Here is a 10,640-nt window from a genome sequence, read left to right as displayed (position 1 = left end):
ACAATTCATCATAATTATGTGTAAACGGTTAGACTAAGGTAAGTAAACAAAACCCAAACTTATCTAGATCGAACTTAGGCTAGACTTGGGTTTGGGCTTGGGCTTGGGCTTGGGCTTGGGCATAAGAAAAAGCCCAGCGTTATTTGAATCCATTATAACATTTCGCATTTTGAGCTTGCTTGCATGCATGTAGTATTATTTTTATGGCAAAAGTTTATACGCTTTCAGCCGATGGATGGGGATGATTTGTTACACTTCTACCCCTAACTCTATCCAACGGTTGAAAGGCACGATTGTGTATGTATACAGTCATGCATAAGAATTGGGTCTTATTCTTATTAGTAACAAGTAATTATAATCATATAAAAATTGATATAAAGAAATCTTAGATTAATAAAGGAACTTAATACCCTACCCATTTTCTAAGGGCAAGAGATCGTTGTCTAGTTGTATAGTGTTTGCATCAGTGCAGGAGCTAATGATGCTGCACACATAGGCATCAATATAGATGCCTTTTTTTTATTTCATAGTGGACAAGATCCCACACAATAGAATTCGGAAGGGAGAGGATGGGTATTGACAAATCTGTCTTGACTGGCTAGTCATCCAACTGATGAGAAGAAGAATTTTGGTTCTATCAATGATCCTCTCGCCCGAAAAATGGTACCTTCGCTCACTCTTGTACCTGGGTTCAAGAGCCATGCGACCAAGTAGCATCTTTTTCCCATAAGCAAAATAGAACCAATAATCACATCACACTTCATCCTATCATAGTATATAAATAGATAGATATATAATTTTTATTCTTTCTCACTTTTTCTCTTGGACGTTCGCATCTCTCTCTCTCTCAAACTAGACTGATTCACGCCTTCATTTACTTAAGCACTAAAGGGTTTTCATTGGGAGACGTTGATCAAAACATCTTCAACCTTCTTCAATCATGGCTATTTAGTCTTACATGACAAAGTCATTTATTCATCTTCCCAAATTTAATCATTTTTAATTGGTTTGGAAGAAATTCAAATTTTGTTTTCTTTTCCATTCAATTATTCCTTCTCGACAAAGGTGTCTTTTCATATGAGGAAAAAGATAGACTCATGGGAGTGCTAATGAAAACCCAAGTACTTCTCCTCATGAATATCCTTAATCCCGTTCATCTATAATTTTTCTTCAGATATCGATAAAACATCCAACTATCACTTCACAAAAAAGAGAGAAAGATTGGAAAACTATATCTTAAAATAAAACCCATAAATTCATAAAAAATATAAAAAATATAAAAAAAATAAAACTGACCTACTCAATGATGGTTTCTATCATTCATTCAATCTGGAATTTTGAAAGAAAAAAAAAACACTTCCTAGAAAACTACCCATGGCTAGACAAATCATAAAGCACATCTGTAGGACCATGAAATTTCTAGTTGTTATAATCCTTTAAAAAAGCAGATGAGTACCATAAGCCTAAAGAACCAAAAGTCAAAGTGGCTATATATGAGAATTCCCAAGGGGACTACTTATTATGAACTATGGATACTTATAAAGTATGTCTATGAGAGAGGCATTGAGAGCAATCCAATAAAAAAGAGGACAAACTCAAAATAAGAGAGATAAGTCAGAGGAGTTGAGGGAAGGGTGTAGACACCTCATTTTTTTCACCCTAGACGGCGTGCATGGCATTGACAATTGAGTCCCCATGGACATGGTTTAAGCTTTGTGAAGTAACTTTGTGCTCTCTCACACCTTAAATTTCACTTAGAAACACTTTCTGAATGTATAATATCAACAACCTAAAATTCCCTTGACAGGCTCTTGCTAGGTCCAAGCCAAGTTAGTCGGTCATTAATCTATGTTTCATGTCATTAAATTAATAATTTTTGTTCAATTTTGGCATACCAACTTGGTATAGACTTAATCTGGGTTGGAATCGACCAAAAACATGGGTAATGGGACTATACTATGGGAGTCTATGCATGGTTGACACCCAAGAGGGGCCCACTGACTGGTCGTCAACGAACAGCCAATCAACTGGCTTCTATCCAATGTCGACCTAAGGTTGTCAGGTGGAAATTCTTGGGTTTTCAACTTCGAGTACGAGTGTTGTTCACGGGTTTCTAATGAAAAAACCTCACTCAATTACCTTTAATACGTCCTGGGAGGGATTTTTATCCTCTCCTGTTCTGACACCGTCCTGTTCGTCCTGTTCCTTAGCTAGATGAATGACACTTGACTTATTCCAATCCCACGGATGAAGTTGAAATTTGAAAAAATACATTCATTAACTCATCTCCTCTCTCCTCATTAACTCATCTTCTCTCTCCTCTCTCTTCTTTGAATTTAAAATTTTCTTTTTCACATTTCCCCAAAAATGATGCATTAACTCGCCTTTTCTCTCCTCTTTCCTCTCTCTGTTTTCCACTTTCTCTCTCACTCCACTCTCCACTCTCCACTTTCCTCACTCCATTCGAAAACGAAGAAAGAACCTTGGGCGAGCTCTGCAACTTCCAGCTACATCGTTCTCACAACAACTTCCAACGAAGGCGGACCACGTGAAGGCGAACCACACGAAGGCAAACCACGCGAAGGAGAACAACGCAAAGGCGAACCTCTCTCCACTCCTCCCAACAGAGACAAACAGCTTTCTCTCACAATACTCAGGTACTCCGGATAGAGACGAACGCGAAGTAGTTTTCTCAGGTTCGATTCTTTCTCTTCATCCTGTCTCTCGCATCTGTAAAACCCATAATCTTGGTTCCAATGTTATTCTGACATATTTTGAATTCTTTTGCCATCAAATGGTTCCTTCCTCTATGTTGAAGTTTATCTTATATGTGAAGGAAAGGCCCATAATCTTGGTTCCAATGTAGGTTCTTCTTGGAACCAACCAAGGTTTGTTTTAAGATTCTATTTTTCTTGATTTTCTTCTTGACATAGTTGATATGGCAGTGTTCTACAGCCAGCACACTTTTTTTGTTTCTTCTTCTTGTCCTGTGCTATGATCCTGATTTTTCTTACCAAGTATTTTATGATGAGAGAACTAGACCACCAGGCAGCAGTTGCTATCATGGCATTGATAGCTTGATTTTTATCTTTGATACGTGTTTACTAATTGGAGGATTTGATCACTGACCAAAGATGAAGTTCTTTCTACTGAAAATGTGAAAGCATAATGCAAAACTGCAAGTGTTAGTCTACTAATGCACAAGTCTATTGGGTGGTCCACTGTTTTCTATCAGAAAAAAAAAATGAAAATACTCTATTGGATGGTCAATGATGAAACTCCATGTAGTTTAGGATGAGTGATAATTCAGGATTTAGGACAAAGTTCTAACCCTTACAAGTGATTCATGTCTCTAGTATGGTTGAAACTTCAAAAGTTAGATGACTTCACTTTTATTAGTTGTGGCCTGCATGAGTTAAAAATGGAGATAAGATATCTATTCTATTCATTAATTCCCTATCCAATGTGGGATCTTTTACTAGCATACATAGCCTATATGTGCCATGGCCTAATGTTAAGGTTTTTTCAGTCAAGGGAGTTCTTATAGAGTTCCTATTGACAGTTGGCTAGCTTTATAGTTACTCTATGTTTTGTGTTTTCTACATGTCAATTTGATAACATTTTTGCCTGCCCACCTACTGAGGTACTGGGTATTATGAAATGTAAAGACCACCGGAGAATGTTGCATCTATAGAAACAATCCGACATGATACTTTAACTAAGTGATGGTTTATGGAGGAGTACCCTTTGTTCCATTAAAAAACTGTTGTAGTTTTTTGTGGGTAGGTGCATCCGAATATGTAATGAATGTCATGGTTGATTTTTTTTTTCAGATGAATATGGTTGACAGATTTTATTATTTCTTCTCTTTTTTTTTGGAGGGGGGTTGTGGGTGTGCAATGTTTGAAACTTGGAATAGAATCTGAGCTCTTCATACCTCTTTGAAATGGCTACATTGAATGCTAAGGTTCATAGGTTGATTTTTCTTTTTCCTGAATATAAATAGCAAGCCATTGTAGTCTTTGGCCCTTGAGAGAGATGTATGGAGAGTACTGTAAGGATATGAAAATATTTTAAGGGAAAAAAATTATTTTAGAAGTATATTAATGATATTGGATATCCTCGAGCAAAGAGGGCTCATCCATATGTAGCGTAAAATTTTGGAAAAGGTGATCCATATTTGCACAATGTTTATATAACTCTCAAACTATTGCACATATTTCTACCTAAAAAAAACTATTGCACATATCAGCTTATTTAAGTCTTATTCACATATTTAAATCATCATTTAAAAACAATCTAAAAGGTACCAAAAGTCAAGAGAATTCTACATATTTCCAATCTACTTGACAAGCACTCAAAAGAAATTGCAGATACCAAATTTCAAGAGGTGGAGTCTTACAAAATTTCAACAGTGTTTGAATGACAAACTCAAATATTACTTTGAGTCCAAATTCTATAGGACAAGATATATAATATGTTCATAATATCTAAGCCATAAACTTCTTCTAATGAACTGATTCATTAAACACTAAAAACTGTTTTATATAGTGTTGTCCAATACTTTGTCTCGGCTTTCCTGTGTCTCATCCTCACCAAATGTTCCATCCTACATTAATCAATACAAAGAATGATTAAATCTTACATACACAAAAAAAATCAAAATAAAAAAATGAGTCTAAATAAAGGTAAGGCATATTCACCTCTTTCACATCTCGTGCTGGCTTTGTTGGCGCATTTTGCTTTGGAGGTGCATATAGATGTCCAGATATGGTTGGCCTTTGGATGAGATGGTCTAGAAGAAATTGATAAGTATCTATGTCTTGCTTCACCTTTGCCCAATATTCATCCACCCAAATGAAGTCTCCTCGATGTCGACCACCTTGAGGACATTTATAGAATGGGCAGTCATGATTCTTTTCAGTTTGAGATATAAGATAAATCATCTTTCCACCTCCACAGTCACAAAATGGTGGTGTTGTGTCAATTCCATCTTTGGTGTTTTGTCAATCATATCTCTCCAATTGAACATTGAATTAAAATAAAAACAATGAATGACCAACACATTATGTTGAATCTACACTCAAAGGCATAACAAGTTACCTAGAATCTTTAAAAAATTAAAAAAAAAGAAAAAAAAAAGGGTAGCACAATGCTTTTGTGGATAATTTAAAAAATGATCAACATAGCTAAAAAAAAAGTAGAGCAATTCTTTAACATATATGAAAGCAAGAATGTCATCAAATGGAGTTGTAGCTATATTGACGACTATTCGGATTTATTAGGCTCCAAATCTGTGGGACATCATTATTTTTCTTCCAAATACTGCTAAAGAGTAAACAGATTGTATTCATAAAAATTGATTTTTAAAATTTAAGGATTTGATCATGGGGTGAGCTCTGGTTCTGGCCAAGGAGGGTGGAGAACAAAATTATGAAACATCTCAATCACACTCACAGTAAACATTTAACATTTTCCATTCAGAACCATTCATAGCCTTTTTTCTTTTTTCTTTTTTTCTCTCTTGTTGTAAATAAGTAAAACAGAAAAAAAAAAAAAAAAAAAAAAAAAAACATGGTCAATTCTCCAAGGAAAGTTATCTTGATTGTCTCGTCCGTAGTTTAACTAGTTTATTATGGAAGTTCAACTTTGCCTACAGAACAAACATGAGTGGCTAAGGTGGTTTTACGAAAAAATGTCCTAAGAAAATCAAAAATCAAACTAGAAAGCTGAGATTATTAATTCTTTAATCTCCCAACTACATCATTAAGTAGCCAAAATAAAACTACAAGATCACATATTTGTGGTCTAAAGTTCTTGAGAGTGACATTTAAATATTAATATAAATTAAAATCAGCAGAAGTCTCTACATACTATGTTTTCAAAGTTGTTGGAGACCTTGTCTCTTGTTACAAAATAGGATCTGTGTTAGACAGGTTTAGATCTGTGTTAAGTGGGGTATAAAACTTCTGAAGAACATATAAACAATGACATTCAACCATATATGATTATTCGAAGCATTCATATTATATTGTAAAGTGTTGAGGCAAACCATGCCATGTGTACAATCTTTTAAATGGATATTATGTTTTAGTGTTTACATTCTATTTATGAAATAAAAATTATTTAATGTTCTTCCTTGTACTTTCAGGAGTATACAGGTTTCAAGTATTGAAAAAGTGTGTCCTCAGGCCCATGCATCATACTAGAATAGCTAAAAGCTACTCCAAAAACTTTGTCATGGATTGATGGAGCTCAAATTGAATGATCAAGTCAAGCTGGATATGATTTTTTAAGCAACTAATAGAAGATTTATTTGTAGTTATGAAATGAAAATGATTTAATGTTCTTCCTTGTGCTTTCATGAGTATACAGGTTCTAAGTATTGAAAAAGTGTGTCCTTAGGCCCATGCATCATACTAGAATAGCTAAAAGCTACTCCAGAAACTTTGTCATGGATTGATGGAGCTCAAATTGAATGATCAAGTCAAGCTATATATGACTTTTTTAAACAACTAATAGAAGATTTATTTGTAGTTAGCTTGAATATATGCTAGGTCATGTGTTTCATTTGTAATATTTAGATGAACATAGGATGTGATGATCCAAATGTTCATGCTTAAGCTCAATCACCTATGGACTTAAATTGGATAGCCTAAGATATGTGACTCTAGTATAAATTGACTAAATCAATTGGACCAAATTAGTTTACATCTATCATGATCATTGACTTAGACCTTTGGTAATCCTAATGGACCTTATTTTGGTTCAATTGGCATGACATAAGAGCCTATTAGAATTTATGTTCAAGTGATGGGCTTAAAAAGTTGAAACTTAAAGTATTTTATGTTATGTACCATATGTTGTATGCTTTGCTTGTGGATGACATACAAAGCATAAATATCCTCTTAAGGTTAATCGGTAAGGACCCAATCATAAATAGGTATCGAAAGGCCAGACTTGTTCTATATAAGGTTTCGTAAGAGAGATAAGAATTAGCATAAGAAAGGAAATTCAGAAGTGTACTCAACAAGTTTAAAAATTTATCTCAAGCCAAAATCATTGTCTAGAGGGAATTAAATTGTTGGTCGAACCATAAAAATTAAATGGAAGAAATCTTATGAAAGCAAAGAAAAAATAGAATCGTAGTTATTCTAAAAAACATATAAGAAATTGCCTCATCAGAAAAAAAATTTCAAAGAAAGAAATCAAAGGAACCTTGCGAAGCAAAGGATTGATGTTAAGGTTAAACACATTGGTACAAGATATGTTAGCCATAACTCCTTTTTTGTATATAACAATGGATTTATCAAAATGAATGAAAATTTATGAGAAAGAATTGGTGTTGAGAATGATTCACATTCCAATTTAATTAGAAATGTTATAGGGGCTTATTTCTAGAATGCGCATGTTCATCGTATACTAGAAGAGAAATTTTAGCAAAATCTATGCATTTATGTGATATAATACATTCTTATACATGTACATTACGAGTGATCCAATCAATTATTTAAATATTTCATAAAATTGATTCATGATCACTTTAACTAATGGTGTGTCAATAAGAGTTTATGAATATATATATCTTATACATTGAGCAATTTTAGTTATGCTCAAGGATAGGATTATGATGTTTGGAATAAAATTATTTTAGGAGAATATTTGAACCATGCTTCTTAGACAGTGGTAGTCGATCGAATGTGTCAATAGGTGTCGGGAGATTTTAAATTTGATAGAATTTTTAGTCTCCCAAACTTAGCTAACTTTTTAACTTCACAAAGTGCATATTTTCTAGGTAAGCATTTGTTGCTTACTCTCTAGGAATGAATTATTAATGTCTCTTTCTAATATCTAAAATTAATCATCAGAGTCATCATTCTTCATTTACCTTTCTTACCACTTCTCATCACCTTCTTCCTAGCATTTTTTCATCAATAAATAGAAAGTGATTCTGAAAGTAATAATGACTCAACTATATCACAAGAGTATGATTTGAATAAGCTTGATGAAATTATTTTTTATGAAAATACACTTGAAGGAGCACTCAAAAAGCTTGCTCTTAAAAGAAATGATAATTAATAGAGTTTGTGTTTTACAAGGCTATGGGTTAAACATTGGGAAAATTTCTTAGATCCACTAGATAAGAACGAAAATTACAAAATAAATAGGCTTCAAATTAGTTTTACATCCACTACTTACCATTGCAAAAGGATTTACTTAATCCACAAAATTGATTAGTACAAGAAAAAAATAAAAACAAACTTCCAAAACTGGCCCAACCTCATTTATCGAAAATAAAAAACTGTTTTAAAAAATTTGCAAAGTATCTCTTTCACTTTTCACCCAATGATATTTGTAAAGATATTCTAAAAAATAGTAATATAATAATTGAAATTAAGCTTTCTTTCTTCTTCTTTTTTTTGGACAAAAATTAAGCTTTCTGTTTAGGACTAGGTTTCCATCTACCCATAGAGGACGGTTCACCTACCATCGTAGGATTCACAAACTCCTCCCAGGGTTTTAATATGTTCCAAAATACCCTTCTGTTATCCTTTCCCGCTTTGTAGTGAATTGGGATCACATTCACCGTCATATGGAGACATTGACCACCACACGCCCTTTGGACTTGACGTTAGAATTTTTTTTTTAATTTTTTATTTTTTATGATCTCGAATTTCGGTATTGCGTTTTCTTTGTTTTTAATTCCATTACTTTTGGACTATGACACTATAAAATATGTTTTCATCTTTTTTGGGTAATACCGTAATACGTATTACCACCTTAAATTTTAAAATCTTCTATTACCATTATACAGTAAAGGTATTACCTCTTCCCGTAATCTTCTTATCCCACTTTATTATAATCTTTCTCTTTTTTTATGGACTTCACGGTTGTTTTCTTTAATGTGGTTTAAACAGTTTTTTACTTTTAGATAAATGAGGTTAAGACAATTTTGAAAGTTTGCTTTTAGTTTGGATGAGTACTAATTAACTTTGGGGATTAAGTAAATCTTTTCAAAATGAAAAATAGTGGATGTAAAATAAATTTAAAACCCGTTTATCTTATAATTTTCGTTTTTATCTAGTGGATCTAAGAAATTATCCCTTAAACATTTATAGAACAATAAGGGAAAAGATTTCGAGGATGATGAATCATTTGGATAGACTTTACCATGCAAAATTGGAGCTTGCTATAGGCAATGAAGTTCTTGAAAATGAATATAATACTCTTATTTTTTAAAATGAATGCATGAATGAAGAGATAGAAGTTATCCTGATTGATCTGGAGAAAGTAAAGAATAAATTTTCTAGGATTGACAAAAGGAACAGAAATAGAAAACTTTAATGGAGGGAGTTATGCAAAAGAACAATATGATAATTGTAATTTCTATATCGCAAAGGATTTGTAAATGAAATATTTATATTTTGTTTTCATCTTATCTATGTTTTTATCTCAAAACTTATGTTTTATATTTTAAATAGATATAAGTGAGTTTATTTTTACAATTCTGATTATGATCTTAGTTTATATGAACTCAATATTTTAGTTTTAAATACAAGAATTTTATTATTTTGATTTTAAGTTGGATTATAATTAGAATTTTAAATATAAGAATTTTATTATTTTGATTTTAAGTTGGATTATAATTAGAATTTTAAATATAAGAATTTTATTATTTTGGTTTTAAGTTGGATTATAATGAGAAAGTATGATATGTATCTTGCTTTTAAATTTGAGCTACATGATAAGATGCATATTACTGTATGACATTGAGAATAATATTCTTAAGAAATTATTATATATACATTTTTTTGTTCTTAGATAAGTCCAAGGATGGATGGTTGGCTATATTCGATTTGAAACTTGCTCATGTATCAGTAGGATAATAGTTCTTAATGTCCTTTGGAATATTGATTGAAATTTGTTGAAATATTTTATATTCTAATAAAAATCCATGCTTATGGCCTTAGGAATATGGCATGATATGTGATGGATACACTATGACATTCTTATGTAAATTCAATGTAATGGCATGATTTTGGTGTTAAGATTTACGTTGAAATTTGGATGAATCCTATGTAAATCTAGTGATATTTTTTATCGTAGAAATGTTGTTTAAATAAGATGATTATCTTGATGTTCTTATGTAAGATAAAGAATTGTGTGATTTAAAGAATCATGTTTGAATGTGTTATATATTGAATCCATATAAAAGTCCAAGGATGCATGTCATGTGGCCTTAAGAACATTGTATTCAAATGGAAATTTATCTTGACGATCTTATGATAATTCAATATTAAGATTTTAACTTTGTATTTTTATTTTTTACAGTGATTGTGCTTAATTGGAATATCTTTGTCTCATATGTAAGGCCATTACTCTTTGTCGCATTGAGAATGTAATGCATGAAATAGAAAATGATTTCATTCCCCTGTAAAACCAACCTTACAATAGATTTCATTTCCTTGTAAAACTAGTCTTACAATAGCAAGAGTGCATTATTTAAATGAATGAAAAAACATTCATTTTGGATACTAATTTTATATAAAAATATCTTGATCCCTATGTAAGTCCATTTGCGGCATTAGACACACTTAATTTGATGAATGTGATATATTAAGTGTCTATGTAAAGATAAT

The sequence above is a fragment of the Telopea speciosissima genome, chromosome 5 (genome assembly GCF_018873765.1).
Source record: "Telopea speciosissima isolate NSW1024214 ecotype Mountain lineage chromosome 5, Tspe_v1, whole genome shotgun sequence".
NCBI lineage: Eukaryota > Viridiplantae > Streptophyta > Magnoliopsida > Proteales > Proteaceae > Telopea > Telopea speciosissima.
The sequence above is the reverse complement of the archived record's forward strand: the minus strand, read 5'-3'. Positions refer to the sequence as shown.